Source organism: Canis aureus, chromosome 36 (assembly GCF_053574225.1).
Source record: "Canis aureus isolate CA01 chromosome 36, VMU_Caureus_v.1.0, whole genome shotgun sequence".
Lineage (NCBI taxonomy): Eukaryota > Metazoa > Chordata > Mammalia > Carnivora > Canidae > Canis > Canis aureus.
The window spans coordinates 5444535-5463644 of NC_135646.1; the positions used below are offsets into that span (position 1 = coordinate 5444535).

A 19110-nucleotide genomic window follows, 5' to 3' on the forward strand; every position below is an offset into this window, starting at 1 on the left:
TTTGCTAAAGCAGCCATAACAAAGTACCATGAACTGAGTGACTTAAGCAACAGAAATTTACTACTCACAGTTTTAGATGTTAAAAGATAAACTGAGGCACCTTAAAAATTTTGAGTTTATTTGAGCAAAAATTGATTTGAATCAATTGGATCTGCAGCATCCAATCTAGCAGATAGAAGGGACCCTCTGAGGAGCTGTACAAAATGAAAGGCCTTCATAGAATGCAATGGGAAGAAGGAAGTTACAGCAGCAAAAAGCAGATTGGTTCTAGCAAGGTTCTTTTCCTTTGGGGGATGGCGGAGGTTTATCTAGTGCTGATGAGGTGAGTCCTGATTGACTGGTTTAAGATTCCATTTCTGCGAGAGCTGAAACTGCAATTAAGTTAAGCCTGTTTGGTTGACATGGGGCTCAGTATAAGTGACTCCACTGTGGGTCTTGCTTTTTTTTTTTTTTTTGTGGGTCTTGCTTTTAACAGAAGCTAGAAGTCCAAGATCAAGGGGTCAGCAGGGCAGCCATGCTCCCTCTAAAGGGGCTGGGAAGGATAGGTCCCAGGCCTCTCTATAGTTTCTGGTAGTTGCTTGGTCTGTGGCAGCCTGACTCCAATCTTCACATGGCATTCTCCTTGTGTGCGAGTCTGTGTAACCAGATTTCTCCTTTTCATAAAAGACTCCTGTCATATTGGACAAGGGGTCCAATTTATTCCAATATGACCTCATCTTTACTAATTACATATGCAATAACCCTATTTCCAAAGAAGTTCACATTTTATGAGGGACTCTGGGATTAGGACTTCGACATACGAATTTTGGACCCATAACACCAAGGATGAGGAGAAATTGGACACTCATACAGTGCTTTTGGGAATGTAAAATGGTACAGCCACTTTGAAAAACAGTCTGGCAGTTTTTCAACATGTTAAACATAAAGCTACCATATGATCTAGCAATTCCACTCCTAGGTACATATCCAAGGAAATGAAAACATATGTCCATACAAAAAATTATATACAAATATTCATAACAACATAACTCATAAAAGCCAAAAGGTGGAAACAATCCAAATGTCCTTCAATTGATGAATGGATAAACAAAATGTAGTGTTATCACATCACAGAATATTATTTGGCAATAAAACAAATGAAGTACTTAAACTTACATGATATTATATCAATTATATCTCAATAAAAAAGTTAAATGAGTACTGACACATGACTCAGCATGACAGCATAGATGAACCTTGAAAACGTTAAGTGAAAGATGCAGTCATAAGCAACCACATAATGTATGATTCCGCTTATAAGAAATGTCCAGACTTGGCAAATTTGCAGAGGCAGAAAGTACACTGGGTGCTCAGGACTGGGGAATTGTGGAAAGTAGGGGGAAGCGACTTTTAATGGATACAAGGTTTCTTTCTGGAGTAATGAAAATGTTCTGAAATTGTGATGGTTATTCAACTACGAATACACAAAGTTTAACTGTGTACTTTGAATGGGTGAGTTTTATAGTATGTTAATTTTGTTTATAAAGCTGTTACTAGGGATCCCTGGGTGGCGCAGCGGTTTGGCGCCTGCCTTTGGCCCAGGGCGCGATCCTGAAGACCTGGGATCGAATCCCACATCGGGCTCCCAGTGCATGGAGCCTGCTTCTCCCTCTGCCTCTGTCTCTGCCTCTCTTTCTCTCTCTGTGACTATCATAACTAAAATAAAAATTAAAAAAAAAAAAAAAAGCTGTTACTAGGGGCACCTGGGTGGCTCAGGCGGTTAAGCACCTGCCTTCAGGTCAGGTCACGATATCGGGGTCCTGGGATTGAGCCCCCCAGTCAGGTTCCCTGCTCAGCAAGGAGTCTGCTTCTCCCTCTCCCTCTGCCCCTCACCCTCCACTTGTGCTCATGAGCATGGTCTCTCTCAAATAAATAAAATCTTAGAACAAAAAGCTGTTATTAAAAAATAATAAAAAATAATAATAATAAATAAGAATAAACTTCTCACCATGAAAGAAAGGAAGGGGAAGAGCATTCCAGTAAAAAACAATCACCAGAAGGTGAGTTCCAGAATGGCAGCAATTTTTGCCAGTTTTGTTCACTACTGTACTCCCAGTACCAAAACAATGTCTGGTAAATAGGTATAGTATGTATACTCACATATTATTTATAGTACATAGTATAATATAGTTACAAGTGCAAAAGTCTTGCGGCTGGCTCAGTCAGTAGAGCATGCAACTCTTGATCTTGGGGTCATGAGTTCAAGTCCCATGTTGGGGGTAGAGCTTACTTTATAAAATAAAAAATAAAAAGCCCTGTATCCGGAAAAGAGCACTGGCCTCTGGAGAAAAAGATCAGTGTGTATGTGACTGCAATGACACTGAAGAGGACAGTTGGACCGTGTAGGTCAGAGATCTAGACCTCAATCCTAAAAGCAATGGGGAGCCACGGAAGGATTTTAAGTGGAGGTGGAGCAGATTTACATTTTAAAAGACCCTACCAGTAGCAAGGGAGAGTCGTTTAAGGTAAAGACTGAAAAGTTGGATTTAGCAACACAGAAGTTGTTGGTGACCTTGGACAAAATCAATCCAGGTAGAGACGGGGTGACTAATTTTGGGAACTGGAAAGGAAGTAGAGCTGGCAAAATTATACTACACTTGGTAAGACCTCTCCATATTCACAAGTCTCCAAGGAAACCGACCAAAAATACACTTGGCTTGGGAAATAACAAAAGACATGTTCACATGAATATTCACACACAGCCGGTTCGCCAGCTGATTCTGTTTCTGTTCAAGGATTCCACACTTCTCACCCTGACCCAGAGGAGAACCCATGGCCACAGTTCTTCGTTCTCTCCCACCAGATGCTGGCTCTTCGTTGCTGGGAGTGATGGATATAAGACCACAGAGAAAGCTGCTGTCATCTGAGACTTGGGGGCATTTCAGAGACATAACTTGTCCCCTTTTAGCTTCACTGGGCCTCTCACCCAGACTATGTACAACCCAGAACCCAAGGGCAAGCCAAGTAGACACACTCACAGCCTGTTCACTAAAGACTAAAGGTGAAACTTTTGGAATAGGGCACTTGTCCATAGTGTGCCAGATGTCTGAACTGAGAACCAAAGAGGCTGGGTTCTAGGTCTCGCTCTGCCAGTCACCAGAGCAAAGCCTTGGGCAAGCAATATAATCTCTCTGGGCTTCCACGTGCTCATCTCAAATATTAAGAGAATAAACACATGCCCTGCCCTGACCAGAGTGGTTAGGAGATGAGAACTGTGCAAGGGCATATCTAGATTTTGTGGGGCCTGAAGTTTCTATCATTTCGTGGGACCTCTTTAAGAATATAAAATTATAAGAACAAAATTAGGTACGCATCTGAATATATATTTAGAATGAGAAATTACATCAAACTGTAACTGTTAAAAAGGTAATACAAAAAAAAATCAAAACACTTTTTTTTTTAAATTACATATTTGGGGACGCCTGGGTGACTCCTCGTCTGCCTTTGACTCAGGTCGCAATCCCTGGTCCAGGGGATCGAGATAGAGTCCCACATCAGGTTCCCTGCAGGAAGCCTGCTTCTCCCTCTGCCCGTGTCTCTGCTTCTCTGTGTCTCTCATGAATAAATAAATAAAATATTAAAAAATAAAATAAATAAAATAAAATTACATATTTGTCAGGGCACCTGGTGGCTCAGTCTGTTGAGCCTTAGACTCTTGGTTTCTGCTCAGGTCATGATCTCAGGTCGTGGGGTCAAGCCTGTGTAGGGCTCACTTTCAGCACAATGTCTGTCTGAGGTCATCTCCCTTTCCCTCTCCCTCCCCATCTGTCCCTCTCTACCACTCTGTCTCTCAAATAAATAAATAAAATTTTTAAAAAATCACATATCTATCTGTCAAATTAATTGCCTGGCATATCACTATCCATTTTTTCCCCCACTACATTTTTTTTTTTTTTTTGGTTACATATTCTTTAACGGTTTCCTCAAAGATAACAATTTTGTAATGTTCTCTATGGAGAGAACAGGAAAATAATTCAGTCTTTCTCTCTCAGGGTTGATCAAAATTTATTATTGCCAGTTCAAAAAAAAAATACTTTCAGCATCTCAACTCATTATTTTACAACGGTTCTCAAATTTGGGGAAATCTCTATCAAGTTTCTTTTCTTTATGAGCTAAAGGATTTCAAGGAATTTCACATTTTCTTGTTCAGTGACTAATCATTTACATCTCCTCATTCTTCTGGTGCTGGACACGCTAGGAACCAAGGACCTCTGGTACCTTCAGGCCACCATGCTTGTAATTCAGCACAGTGCGGGGTTAGGAGTATTCTAGAAGCCGCTCCCACACCAGGAAGGCTAGCAATAACTATATACACAAACTGAATATATGGATCCCACTTAATTCAAATTAGGAGTATTCTCTACTCCAGGGGCACCTGGGTGGCTCAGTGGTTGAACATCTGCCTTGGCTCAGGTCGTGACCCCGAGGTCCTGGGATCGAGTCCTGCATGGGGCTCCCTGCAGGGAGCCTGCCTCTCCCTCTGCCTGTGTCTCTGCCTCTCTCTCTCTGTCTCTCATGAATAAATAAAATCTTAAAGAAAAAAAAAAAAGTATTCTTTACTCCAAAATGCCTAAAAATGCTCATGGCTACTTCAGCGACCCCAGATAGGGAAGCCGTACTGAAAAGAGACCACTAGTGGTCTTAACAGATTTGGATTAAAATAGCCCACTGCTTCTAATTTTATAAAAACACTTTTTCCATGGCCTTAGAGGGGGCCTGGGTGCGTGAAGGCCCAGGGAATGGAGGTGCTTTAGCGCTGGGGACAAATGAGCTCCGTGGTCACAGTCTCTCCAAAAGGCGGAGCCAGAGGCAGGGAACGTTACTCACGTTTGCAGGGAAGCTCAGCGGCCAGGCCCAGGCTGCGGCCACTGCCAGCCAAACCCCACGCGGAGGTCCCTGCGGACCCACCCGCCCTCCGCGCCCGCTCTGCGGCCCCCACTCGAGGCCCAGAACGGCCGGGACCTCCAGCCCAGCATCCCGCTCCGCCGCGCGCCCGCCGCCGGTTTCAAAAGGAGCGCGCTCCCTCGGGCCCGCCCCTCACTTCCGGCCGGGACGCCCTTTGGTCCCACCGGGTCTCGCGATATCGCGACTCTTCATCCCCGCCCCCCACAGCCCCGGAGAGCGGCGCCAGCCCGTGCCCGGCAGGTGACTCTCCCTGGCTGGTGTCTGGGACCAGGGCTCTTCGCCCGGCACGTTTCCCAGCAGCACGGACCCGGCAGTTAAGGCGCAGTTAGGTCCATCAGGCCCCCAGCGGAGATCAGGAGCGGAGGGGGGAGGGGGTCCGCCTTCCCCCCGCTGGGATCAGGAGCCGAGGGGGTCCGCCCTCCACCTGACCCTGCTCTGGGTCCGCGCATGCGCGGGACGAGGACTCTAATGTGAGCGACTGCGGGACCCTGGGCTGCACTGCGCACGCGGTCTGGCTTAGCCCCCACCCCAACGCCGGGAGGAAGGCGTGCTCTCTACCCTCGTTATAGCATGGGGAACCTGCAAGGATGTGACCCGCATGACCGTAAGGCTTGAATCCTTGGGGAAGCAGTTTGTCCACAGGTTCCTCCGACCCCAGATCCCCAGAGGACAGTGCAGCTCAGTGAGAAGGATTCCACCTTTGGGGTCACACCGACTTCTTGTTTGTATGAAAATTGACACCCCTTCCGTGCTGTGGGACCTGGAGCAACTGGCTTAACCTTTCTGACACTCAGGAGATAGATGGGGATAATAATACCTCATGGGATCATGAGGATCGGAGGTATATTCGGTGCCTACTCCCAAATAAGCACTCAATAAATGGAAACTATTGTCCTTGATAATCTTTTTATCCCCTTACGCGTCCTGCAGTGCTCAACGTGTAGGAGATGCTTAATAAACCATTAGTGAATGAGTGAACGAGTGAATGAATGGAGGGAGAAAGGAGTAAGCCAGGCCAGACACCAGGTGGTCCCAGCCTCCAGCCCACTAATCTCTTACCCCTTCCCCCCCTGTGGCTACACCTCAAAGGGCTTGAAGTGGGAAATAACTGTTCATCCTCCTTTTCCCAAACAGTTGTGTGTATGTTCAGTTGTTATTAAAGTAGCATACAGAAAAGTGCACAGATCTTAAGTACGCTTAAGTTCTTATGGTATAGCCAGCTCCCTGATGAAGAAGCAAAACATTACCAGCCCCCAGAATGCCCTCATGTTTCCTTCTTGTTTTCTTTTTTAATTTTGTTAAGATTTTATTTATTTATTCATGAGAGACACACAGAGAGAGGCAGAGACAAAGGCAGAGGGAGAAGCAGGCTCCCTGCGGGGAGCCCGATGCGGGACTCCATCCCAGGACCCTGGGATCAGGACCTCCTGAGCCAAAGGCAGACACCCAACCGCTGAGCCGCCCAGGTGCCCCATGTTTCCTTCTAAGCATATATCTGCCCTAGAGTAACAGTTATCTTGCCTTCTACCAGCAGACATTAGTTTTGCTTGTTTTTGCATGGATGCACCTGGAATCAGATAGCATGTGCTAATCTGCACCTCTCAGATTTCCATGTCTCCTCGCTTCCAGTGGGAGTCCAGGAAGAAGCCGGATGGGGTTGAGTCCTGTGTGATCCGGGCTCCTGTCTGCTGCCACCCATCTCGACATCATGGCTAGCCTCTCTACCTGTTCACTGGCCCAGGATCCCTGTGCGCATGGACTCCTGGCATACCTCTCCCTTTCTGAGGTAAGAAAGCATCTTCTGCTTCCTCTCAGCTCTTTCATAAGGGTTCCCATGGTAGAAATGTGTGTGTTCCTGGTGCCCCCATCTTTGCCATTATACCCCAGATCTTTCCTACTCCATCAGGAAGGCCCTGGGAAAGTAGAGGATGGGAGTGGAGGATGTGGCTCCATACAATATGGAGCCACAATATGGTCATGCCCAGCTTCACACCACTCCAAGTAACACTCCTTCCTCTGCTTTGTTCAGTGTGCCCCTTCCCCCTCCATTTCTCATTCAGGGTGATAAGCTCTCGAAGTCTCTGCTGTTCCTCCCTGCAGTCTAGCATCTGTCACATTCCCTCAGCCCACTAGACATGTTTGTTCCTTCCCTAATCCCAACTGAGGGCATGGTGTTTGTCCTCTTACAAAGGATTCCCAATGCCATTCAGATTGAGGAAGGTGGTTTATGGGTTCTGGGCGTTCTGCCTCGAGGGGGCAGTGTCTCCTAACACCACAAGACAGCCCAGTCCTTAGTCCAGTCAAGCCCCCATTACACAGATATTATTATCAAACCCAGGGATCCCTGGGTGGCGCAGCGGTTTAGCGCCTGCCTTTGGCCCAGGGCGCGATCCTGGAGACCCGGGATCGAATCCCACGTCGGGCTCCCGGTGCATGGAGCCTGCTTCTCCCTCTGCCTATGTCTCTGCCTCTCTCTCTCTCTCTGTGACTATCATAAATTTAAAAAAAAAAAAAAAAAAAAAAAAAAAAATTTAAACCCATGTTACATATGAGGAGGGTAAGGCTCAGAGAAGTTTAAGGGATTTGTCCAAAACCATATAGTTCATAACTGATGACAAGTAGACCTCAGGAGTGCCATTTGATGTAGGTCTGAAGGCTTGGTATCTGCTACCACTCAATGAAACTAAAATGAGACACGTGGATATTTTACATAATTCATATCTAGTCCTTAACTCCAGGAGAAAGGTTTTTTTTTTTAATTTCCATATGCCAGATATAGAAGCTGAGGTCCAGAAAAATTAATTATTCTGCCCAAGGTCACAGGGATAGAGACAGACTAAGCTAGGATTCAGCCCCTCCCATCCCACAGACTGACCTCAAAGCCTGGCTCTTTCCTCTGTGCTCCACCACACTCATCAAAGGGATTCTGGCAAATGCAGATATGAATGGATACATGGATAATATAGAACAGTGGGGACTAGGTATTTACCCAAAGAATACAAAAAATATTAATTCAAAGGGATACATGCACCCTGATGTTTACAGCAGCATTATTTACAACAGCCAATTAATGGAAACAGCCCAAGTGTCCATCAACTGAAAAATAGATAAAGAAGATATTGCACGTGGAATATTATTCAATCAAAAAAAATAATGAAATCTTGCCATATGTAACAACATAGATGGAGCTGGAAAGTATAATGCTGAGTGAAATAAGTCAGAGAAGGACATATACCATATGATTTCACTTATATGTGGAATTTAAGAAACAAAACAAATGAGCAAAGGGAAAAAAAAGGAGAGAGAGAGGCAAACCAAGAAACAGACTCTTAACTATAGAGAACAAACTGCTGGTTATCAGAGGGGAGGTGGGTGGGGGAATAGAGGAAGTAAGTGTTGGGGATTAAGGGGCACGCTTGTCATGATGAGCACCAGGTGTTGTATGGAAGTGTTGAATCACTGTATTGTACACCTGGAACTAATATTACACTGTATGTTAACTAGATGGAATTTAAATAAAAGTCTAAAAAAAATAAGACAGTGGGAAAGCATTCCAGAGAGAACAAAACACATACCACAAAGGGACAGTTTTGCTTCTCTATTAATGTGTAACCCCCCCAACTTAGTGGCTTAAAATCACTATTTATTTTTGTCTTTCACAGTCCTGTGGTTGACTCCACTCAGCTGGGTGGCTCTCACTGGGAGCCTGCCATGCAGTTGTAGTCAGATGGAAGCAGCAGTCATCTGAAGGCTCATCTGGGCTGGATGTCCAAGGTGGCTTTTTAAAAACAGAAATCTGACACCTCATCTGAACTGGTTGGACCAGATGGGGACTGGCCAGACATTCCTCTCTCTCTAGATAGTCTTTCCATCTGGCTTGCTGAAGTTTTCCTTGTAGATGGTGATCTCAGGTATTCAAACCTCATACATGAGTGGTGGCTGACTTTCCCCACCATGAACATTCCGACAGGCGACCTCCCTTTGGAATTCATGCAGCATCACTTCCACAGTATGCTATGAGTGAAAATGGATCACAGGGATGGCCCAGATACAAGGGGAGGGGACAATTCATAGGTGAGAGTACAGGAAGCATGCCTGGTTCAATGGAGACCATCTTTGGATATCAGCTAGTACAGAGGGCCAAGGCGGAAATGATCAACTCAGGAACTGCATGTATTCCTGTCTCAGCAGAAACCAGGGTGCAAAGGAGCAAAACTGGAAGTGATGGCCTGTGACATACCATGGAGGGGTTCAATGACATGCTCCAGAACTTCTAAATGGGTACCTTCTGGGGTCTTTAGCTGCCTAGCACCTAAGCCTCCTTCCTTTTTTGGAGGATCCTCCTTAGTGAAGGTGTTAGTGGGAGGTCAGGATCCCCACCCTTGACCCCTGATAGGAAAGTCACAGAACTGTGACATCAGAAGTATGCCAAATCAATGATCCCACTTGCGACTCTGATCAGTAAGTGACCCAAGGAAGCAGAGGACTGTTTATAATTCATTCTAGAGGCAGCAACAGCCAGTTCTCCGGGTAGTGGCTGTGCAAGAGAGGACCTCCAGAGCCCAGGGGCAGGAATCCCCTAATCAAACTGCCCTTAAGGCAAGACCTGACAGACGTTCTGGCTGCTTAGTTCCTCTTGATTCCTGCCTACTTCCTGACACGGATTCTGGAGGCTTCCTGTCAATTTTGTGAGTTTTCTGATATCATTCCAGTAAATTCCTCTTCTACTTAAGTAAACCAGAGTCCATTTCTGTTGTTTGCAATTAAGAACCCTAATTGGCACAAAGACCCATTGAAATCTTTAGCCAGAGGAAATGACATGATCAGAGCACTTTATGGAAGAGAAAAACAGAAAAATCTGATAAAGATGAAGAGAGAGAAACAGGGATGAGAGAGGCCAGTTGGGAGACTGTTGTGATGTTTGGGGGTGTATGGTGAATTACAATATTGCCAGTGCCAAGGAAGTGGGAGAAATGCAGCTTTTGGCCACTGACTGAATATGGAAAAAAGGAGAGAGGGGAAAATCCACGCTGACAGAGTTTTGAGCCTTAGCAACAAGGAAAATAATAATGTCATAAAGAGAAACAAGCAAGTCAGGGAGAACTAATTTGGAGGGGGAAATATTTCACTCATTTATTCAGTAAATATTAATTGCCTGCTCCATGCCAGGCACTGTTCTAGGCAGTGAGAAGACAGCAGGGAGCAAAACAAAGCTTCAGTCCTAAATTAACAAATAAGTACATGAGATAATGAAACTGCTTTAATAAAGCTTTAGTTTGCGGTGCCATGGACACACAGCAAAACATGTCTAACTGGCAGCAGGACTTTAAGAAAAATCCTAGGAAGCAAGGCTGGGCCTAAAGACAAATTGGTCATCATTCCCATAGACATTCATTCATTCATTCATTTACTTACTTTTATTTATTGAGTACCTCCTATGTACTCAGTACCATTCTTGCCATAGGAAAAACAAAAATAAAAATAAAAGAGGATCTCAGCTCTCGTGGAGTTTCCATTATAGAGTACAAGGGAGATGGTAGACAAGTACACAAATACGTCAGATATGTGATGTGTACTATGAAGAAACTAAAGGAAGGGAAAAGTAAGAGGAAGTTTGCTAGTTTAGATAGTTTGTTCTAAGCAAAGGCCCCTCTTGTAAGGCGATCTTAGAGTGAAGTCTTGAATGAAGAGAGGCAACATTCACATGGTTACCATGGGAAATCTATTTCAGGCAGAGGGAATAATAAGTGCAAAGGCCCTGAGGCAGGACAGTTTGGTTTCTTCAAAGAATTTCCAGGAGACCAGTGTGGCTAAACTAAATAGATGAGGGCAGAAGTAGGAGGAGAACAGGTGAACGTGGGAGTGGGAGTGGGAGCCAGATCTTGTAGGGCCTTGCCAGTCATTGCAAATACTTTGGCTCTTGTTCTGAATGAGATAGGAAGACTTTGGAGAATTTTGAGCAGAGGAAGCACGCTACATGACTAACACTTTAAAAGGATTATTCTGGTGGCTGTGTATAGAATAGACTGGGGGTGTGTGAGGGCAGAAGCAGGAAGACCAACTAGAAGACAACTGCAGTCATTCAAGGCAAGAGACCATGGTGGCATGGAGCAGGATGGTAATGATGGAGGAGGGGACATATGATAAGATTCTAGAAATAAACAGAAGGAGAACAAACAGGATCTGCTGATAGATTGGATGTGAGATGTCAGAGAACTAAAGGACTCCAGTGACTCCAGCGCTTTTAATAGGAATCGGTAGAAGAGCAGTTGCCATTTACTGAACAGAGAGGATTGAGAATTATATCTAGAGCTTCAAGATTGCCTCCAGCCAGCCTGCCTGCCTGCCTGCCTGAATAATTTGCTCCAAAGCCATGATGGGGAGCCAAAGTAAATCACCCATGTGCAGGGAGCTGGGGGAGGACATTCAGCTAGCATAGGTTTTCGAGGCCAAGATGAGAGAAGGTGGAAGTCTACAAGGGGGCAGCAGCAACGGCAGGGAATAAATTATCTACAGAGGGATTAAACAACCCTTCCAACAAGAAGAGAGAAGGAAGTCACAGAAATAGAAAGGGGGTAAATTAGAATAAATCTTGTGATGTTGCGTTGGAATTGAAGGTATGGTGTGCGCTCATAGTTTTCTACATAGAGAGATTGAGAGATCGATCAATTGACAGATAGAAATGTATGTGTAAAATTATACATATATTTCCTAGCACTGTCCGTTGAGCAGCCCGAAAGCAGTGATACCCCAAGAAAAATGAGCATACCTAGCACCTAGATATTAATTTCTGAATATCCCTCCCCATTAAAAAGAACAAAGGTGCCTCAGAGAAATGAGGGTTGGAGCAGAGAAAATACAAGATTGGAGCTTGGAACATCTTGTGCCAGAAAATAAGGAAGTGATCAAAGAACCATGGTGGTAGAAGCCAGCTTGGCAGCTGGCCCAATCTGGGAAATTTTTTCAGCACTAAAATAAATAATGATGCAACAAGTAAAACACTCATATCTATAATAATGTTGCCAAAGATGCATAGCCCAAATCTAATGATGAGGAAACAACAGATAAACCCAAACTGAGGGACATTCTGCAGTATGATCGGTCTGCAGTCTTTTCGGTTGTCCCGGTCATTAAAGTAAAGGAAATCTTTGCTCTGTGTCAGACTGAAGGACACTGGAAAGACGTGATAACCAAATGTAATGAATAATTCTGGACTGTATCCTTTCATCATTAGGCCAAGTAATGAAAGTCCAATAAGGTCTGGGGGTTAGATGATATGAATGTATCGATGTTAATTTCCTGATCACGAGCATTGTACTGTTATTTAGGATAATGTCCCTTTTTTGTAAGAAATTTGTGATTGGGCATCATGTAGGCAACTTACTCTCAAGTGGTTCAAGGAAGGGGAAAGTTCCTTGTATGTTGTAATTTTTCTGTTATATCAAATAAAAAGAAAAAAGACAAAGAATGGAGGAAGTCCTTGAGACAGTGGAGAGGGACAGGAGGACCAGTCAGTGCACCAAATGGTAAAATATTTCTAAGGAGAGGACAGTTGATGTGCAGTGTTGCAAAGAGATGAGAGAAGATCAAGACTGAGATAAAGGTATTAAACTTACGAAATTTGTTCTTTGTTGTCAATCATGGCAAAGTCTGTTTACGTATGCAGTACAATGGAATATAAATCCGTTATTTATCATGAGATTACTGGATGTGCATATGGATTTTTAACAACTTCTTGGCTTCCCTGGGCCTTGGGATTGAGAGGTTGGAAACCTGCTTTCACTACAAACTGTCACACCTTTAAGAAGAAAATCCTAATGACATAATCATATTAGCTCTGGTCAGGAGGCCAGGTCTCCATAATTCCTAGTTTTGGAAGCATTCTTTCTTTAGTATATTTCAATGATATAATTGGATCCTCAAAAATATTCTGTATATGGAACTATTATTGTGTCCAAGTAATACACATTCATTATAAACAAATGAAAAATGTAGATGAAAAAGAACAAGTTTTAAACCACCTATAATCCCATCATCCCAAAATAGTTTCCGCTAGCAATTTGCTGCTTATTTTAGAGGTTTTTTTTTTTTTTAAAGATTTTATTTATTCATGACAGAGAGAGAAAGAGAGAGGGAGAAGCAGGCTCCATGCAGGGAGCCCGCCGGGGGACTCGATCCTGGGTCTCCAGGATTACACCCCAGGCCGAAGGCAGCGCTAAACCGCCGAGCCACCGGGGCTGCCCTATTTTAGACCTTTAAAATGCAAATCACATCTATAAATCTTTGTTGCACTAAAGGAGGGATCCTGCCCTAGGCTATTTTGTATCTTGCGCGCGCGCACGCACACACACACACACACACACACACACACACACACCCATATAGAGCAAACACTGTCTCAGTCACTAAATATTCTTCAACCACCTCAGTTTTAAGGACTCTGCGAAGAATTCCCCTGAGCAGATGGACGATGATTTATGTAATCATGTCCCTATTTGCGGACTTTACATTGGGCGCAGAGAGAGCGCGCCGCAGAACTTGCCCACGAAGCAAGGACAACTGGACAAGATGGGAAGGTTGGGGGACAGCCGGGTCACCGAACAAGGTTTTAAGTACACAGGGACCGAGGAAAGGTCATCGAGGCTGCGGCCGGCAAGAAGCAAAAGCCAAAGGAGTCAGGTTGTGCCCCAGGACAAGGGGCGTGGAATAGGCCGACTCCGAAACCCACGGAGATGAAGCGAGACCCCGGCCCCCCACCCCCACCCCCACCCCCGGCGGCGGCAGCGGCTGCGGCTGCGGCCCGTGCGGGCCCGAAAACTGGTGCATCGCCGCTCGTCACCAACAGAGGGCGCCGGGGCCACAGCAGTTCGCAGTGGGCGGGGCCCAGCTGCCGGCCAGATGTGGGCAGCTGGACCGCGGGAGACGCGAGCTACACCCCAGCCCCTGCAGGCCCGCAGGCAGGGGGAAAGCGAAGATGGGATGTAGGGGCGAGGGTGGTGGCGGACACTGTCGCAGGGGGGCCCCAGATTGCCCTCCCCTGTGGGGCAGAAGTGTGGGGGGGAGCCTCCCGCCCAGAGGGGGCGCCGTTCTCTGATTCCCACTGACGTGCGGTACGGGCTGGCAGCCACCCTGGGGCTGGCTCAGCAAGACAGAGCCAGGTCCTCTGGGTGGGGCTCCGGGCCAGGGGAGACCCACGCGACTGTCTGCGGCGGGAAAGAGAGCCGGCCTTGAGGGCTTTGAGCTTCTTGAGGACGCAGCCCTCGAGTCCAGACGCCCCAACGCGCGCGCGCACACACACACACACCCTCCCCGCGCTCTTTCTGCCCTGAGTGCAGTGTGCATTCAAGAAGAGAGCAACTGGGGGATCCCTGGGTGGCTCAGCGGTTTGGCGCCTGCCTTTGGCCCGGGGCGCGATCCTGGAGACCCGGGATCGAGTCCCATGTCGGGCTCCCTGCATGGAGCCTGCTCCTCCCTCTGCCTGTGTCTCTGCTTCTCTCTCTCTCTCTCTCTCTCTCTCTCATAAATAAAAAATCTTTTAAAAAGAGAGAGAGAGAGCAACTGAGGCACAGCAGGACGGAGCACTGAGTAGACCCCTCCTCCCCGTACTGTCCGGCGCGGAGAAGTCGGGCTGGAGGGCGGCAGTCCCAAGTTCCAGTTAAGGATCCCGGGCTGGGGACAACCCCGAGGACCCCGCCCCCCGGGCCAGCCTGCGGTCCCCACCCGGCCGCTTCCCTGACTCCGGAGTAATCAGCTGCTGCGCGCGGCTGTAATTGACGGTGCAGGCCCGTCTGGCAGAGAGCCGGCGGCCGGCGCAGGGGCGGGCGGGGGGCTTAATTGCAGGCCTTCAGGTCGCAGTCTGGGCTGCAGCTCCGCTTGCGGGGAAAGGGACAGACACTACGCTAGAGCCTGGCCTCAGAGGAGGCTAAAAGACCTCCGAGTCGGTAGTTGGGGATCCCTACCCCGGAAACCGGGGATTTGAGGGGCTTGAACCCCAGCGAGGGTGCGGGGGTGGGGGAGGAGTGGGACGTCTCCGGGGAGCCAGGCGGAGGGCGCCAGATTCCAAACTCCCCACCCCAACCCCAAGGAGCCCTGGTTCATGTCGTCCGAGACTCCTCCCTGGTTCTGACCCTCCCTCCACCACCACCCCCCGCTCCCCTTTCTGCCGCCCCCGTCACCCCCCCTCTCGTATCCCCAGGGCGCTCCCACCCTGGGGAAGAATGTGCCCTCCTAGCGCACCCTTGCCATGGTAACGGCACACCCCCACCCCCGCGCACCGCAGCGGCCGGGCCTGGCCCCGAGGGCGGCGAGAAAAGGGGGAGTGGGCGCCTCCCAGCCCCGCGGACACACCTCGACTGCCCTGGTTGCCACAGTAACCGGGGGCGTTTCGAAGTGCGCAGCCGCAAAGTGGCACAGGGCTCTCCTCTCGGTCCTGCACCCCTCCGAGCCGCCCGCCGAGGACCCCGGCTCCTGGCAGAGGCCGCCGCCCACCCTCCTCCACCCTGCGCGACTTCAAGGACAAAGTCCAGAGAGGGATCGCGGGGCTTTCCAGCTTCCACGCACCGCGAGCCGAGGGAGCACAGGCGGCCGGAGGACCCAGAGAGCCTGAAACCTGAAGAGGGATCCCCTGTCCGCGTCCGTCCCCCTCCCCCAGCGGAGCCTGAGGGGGGGCGCTGGCAGCAGGAAGCCGGGAAGGGCCCCGGAGGCGCGCAGGCCCCACAGTGGAGCGGTGATTACAGGGACCTGTCCCTCCCGCCCCCGGCTCCCACTCTCATTAAGTCATTTTTTCCCCTGTTGGAAAGTCCCCGTGCCTTGAGCACAGGGGTTGGGGCGACCGCAGGCAGCTGCCGGCAACCACATGAGAAGGGGGGGCTCAGAGGGGAGGAGGGGGCCCCCGACTCCGGCCTGGACAAACTCCAACGTGGAAGGCCCCCTGCCGGGGGCTAGCTGGGGACGCACTAATTTGGGAGGAGCAGGGCCTGGATGCCGCTGACCTTGCTTCTCACTCACCAGGGTCCTCCTCCAGCTGCCAGGGCCCCTACCTTTGCCTCTGTCCTTTTTTCAGCCCTGGGACCTTGGGTGACTGTAAGCAGGATGCCTGGGTTCTGATCCCCACCCGGGTCTGGCTGCCTCTCCCTGACCCTTAATCCTAAGCCTGCCTGCAGATCTGTCCTCATTCTCTGTTAGTGCTCTCCCTCCCTCCCGTTGAGGCCATCCAGGCTCCAGTGGACCATACTATTGTTTCCTCCTGCAAGGACACCTCCAGGGGCCATCAAGGCGAAAGGTGTTGAGAACCAGGACTGTTCCTTGCCCCTCTGATCTATGGCTCACCATGTTTTTATTCCCAGATTGCAACCGTGGTCCTCCCCAAGCACTTTGACAAGTTCTTCCTCCCATCTACCTCCACCTATTTCCAATCGGTGCAGATTCCCACCTCACCCTTCAGCCAGTATGCCTAAACCTGATGCCTCTCGGGCCCTATCTTCCTGACCTTCATCACTTCCACATGTCCCTTTAGGGCCCTTGCCAAATCCCACATTCCTCTTTTCAACTGAGGGATCTGGCTTTGATCTTCAGACTCCAGTCAGCCTCTGGCCCAGAGAGAGGATGTGGACCGGGCAACACCTGGTTTGTCCCTTTCCCAACTTTCCCTCTCTTCCTTTATAGGTCAGGCCAGCATAGATTAGTTCGCCAGCTCTTGAGTGGAACATGGCCCTCCCCCCCCACGCGGTGTCCAGCCCCTGCCCCACCCCACCACCCACCCCTCCCTCTGGAGGCAGCATGCTCTGCAATATTCCTGCTCCTACCTCATTATCCCAACCCTGATCCTGTATCTCTCCTCTTCAGTCTCTCCTCCCCCAGCTCTGTCTTCCTTAAGCCTGGAAGGCACAAGAGGATGACACCAAAGCTAATGCTGTGGTGGACCCTGCTGGAGTGGGAGTGACCCCCCAGGCCTTCACTCCCTCTCCCATACACACACCTCTTCTCTCCTCCTCCCTGGGATGGGAGGGAGCAAGGGGGCAGGGAACCCAGCCCCCATAGCTCTCTCCTGGGTGAACAAGAGGAAAGGAATGAGGCAGGTGTGTCTGGCTGCTCCTGCTTACCCCTCCTCCCTGGGGGACTCTCACCCGCCTGCCTGTGGGCCTGTCTTTTGGGGGTTGGGGAGAGAAACCCTGTCCTCCACAGAAGCAGCAGAGCTGAGCACATGGAAGGCCCTGCTGTCCTAGGCATGTCCAGGAGCTGCTGGGATGCAGGCAGTGGAGAGAGGGAGGCTGAAAGCAAGCCTAGCGGGGGCAAAGCTCCCAACTGTTGAGCCTGCAGGGGTATATCATCATGAGAGCCTCCTTTCTTTCTCGCCCCTATCCAGAGGGCTAGGGAAATACAGGGATTTGTGTAGGCTGACAATTGGGAAAAGGAATAAGACTTCATCCATCAAGAAGGATGCCATTCTGGGTAAACTGAGGTAGGCAGCAGGATCCTGTGAGCAGCAGGAGGTCTGGATGAAGAAGGTGAAGTGTTCTTTCTCTGAGATCCTGACTCTACCTCCGTCTGTACCACCCTCCTGAGGGTCTATTCCAGAAAAACATCAGATCTGAGAGCCAAGGAGAATGCAACCCTGGACCCAGACTGCCAGCTCAGCAGTGTTTTTAGGGTATGGAGAAGGAGGCTTGCTGACTTGCCAAAGGGCACCCGAGCTGGGAATCTGGGGACATAAGAGGCCTAAGAAGGCTGTCTCTCCACCTCTGGCCTTACCTACATACCCCACCTCCCCTGCATGGACTCAGAGAGACCAAAATCCAGACAGTGAGTCTCCTGGCCCTCCCCCGCCACCCTCCTCCTGGCCGCACCTCCTAGCCCCACCTGCTCCCCGGGGCGCTGGGCTGGCTGGGTTGAGCTGGGTCTTGCCCAGGATTACTCCTCTCAGAGTGCCTGTCTCTGCCGAAGGGTGCTGCTGGGCACCGCCACTCGCCCTGGCTTGTGGCAGAGGGCTTAGGTACAAGGTGGACAGCTAGAGCTCTGGCATCAAGAGCTCCTGAGCCAGCTTCTTGTCAACATCTCGTGGCTTCTATCCAGAAAGCACCTTCTCTGGATTGGAAGATGGACTGGCCCCGTGCTGTCAGTTTGTCCCCTCTTCATTCAGTTCCCTGTATAGCAATCCATGTGGGAATCAGACCATGACACTCATCTGCTTAAGAGTCTCTGAAGTTTCTCATTCCTCTTAAAGCCCATAACCGCTTACATTGGCCCAGGGGGACATGTGATGTGACTCTTGCCTGCCTTCTGAGTGCCTCTCCTGCGAACCTGCCCTTTGAGTCTTTCACTCCAATCACACTGGCCTCTTTGCTGTTCCTCCAGAGGAGATCTTTCTCACCACGGAGCTTTTGCATTCACACGGTCTCTGCTGGTAAGTCCTTACCCTCAGTCTGTGCATGGCAGTCCCCATTGCCCCAGTTTCAACATAAGTAACACAACTCAGAGAGGTCTTCCCAGACCAACGGCTTTATCTAACAGGGCCACACTCCTACCTACGTGTCTATGAATAAATGAATGGATAAAAAAAGATGTAGGCTCTGTGTGTGTATATACACAAACATATACACATGCATGCAATGGAATATTATGCAGCTGCAACAAAGGATGACATCTTGCCATTTGCAACTACAGGATGACCCTTGAGGGTATTATGCTAAGTGAAATAAGACTGGGAAAGACAAGCACCATAGGAGTTCACTCATAGGTGGAATCTAAAAAACAAGACAAATGAATATACAAACAAAAAGCAGAATTGGAACTATAAATACAGAGTTCAGAACTGATGGTTGCCTGAGGGAAGGGGGTATGAGGATGGACATATTGGGTGAAGGGGGAGTGGGAGATCCAGGCTCCCAGTTATGGAACGAATTAGTCACAGGAATACAAGGCACAGCATTGGGAATGCAGTCAATGGTATTGTAACAGCATCCTGAGGTGACAGGTGGCAGCTATTATTTGTGGTGAGCACAGCATAATGCATAGACTTGTAGAATCACCATGTCACACACCTGAAACTAATGTAACATTGTGTGTCAACTCAAATAAAAAGTTCTTTTTAATGCAAACAAAAAAATAAAGGGGCCCCACTCCCCACAAATCACTCTACATCCAGTACCACGCTTTATTTTCGTCATG

At 48.7% G+C, this 19110-nt stretch overlaps 2 long non-coding RNA genes across 4 annotated transcripts in view; one reads left to right on the forward strand and one right to left on the reverse strand.

The window, feature by feature from the left end:
* LOC144305816 (uncharacterized) overlaps positions 1-5028 on the reverse strand; it is a 37335-nt gene extending 32307 nt beyond the window's left edge. For 2 of the 3 annotated variants that reach the window (XR_013372847.1, XR_013372849.1), the window contains exon 1: positions 4867-5028. This is a non-coding gene — a long non-coding RNA (uncharacterized LOC144305816). The remainder of the gene's footprint in view (positions 1-4866) is intronic. The other variant, XR_013372848.1, reaches the window with a different exon arrangement.
* Positions 5029-5121: 93 nt separating this feature from the next.
* Positions 5122-12643, forward strand: LOC144306229 (uncharacterized). Its single transcript, XR_013373250.1, has 3 exons — positions 5122-5548; positions 6574-6730; positions 8607-12643. It is a non-coding gene; the product is annotated as an uncharacterized LOC144306229 (long non-coding RNA).
* The last annotated feature ends 6467 nt before the right edge of the window (positions 12644-19110 follow it).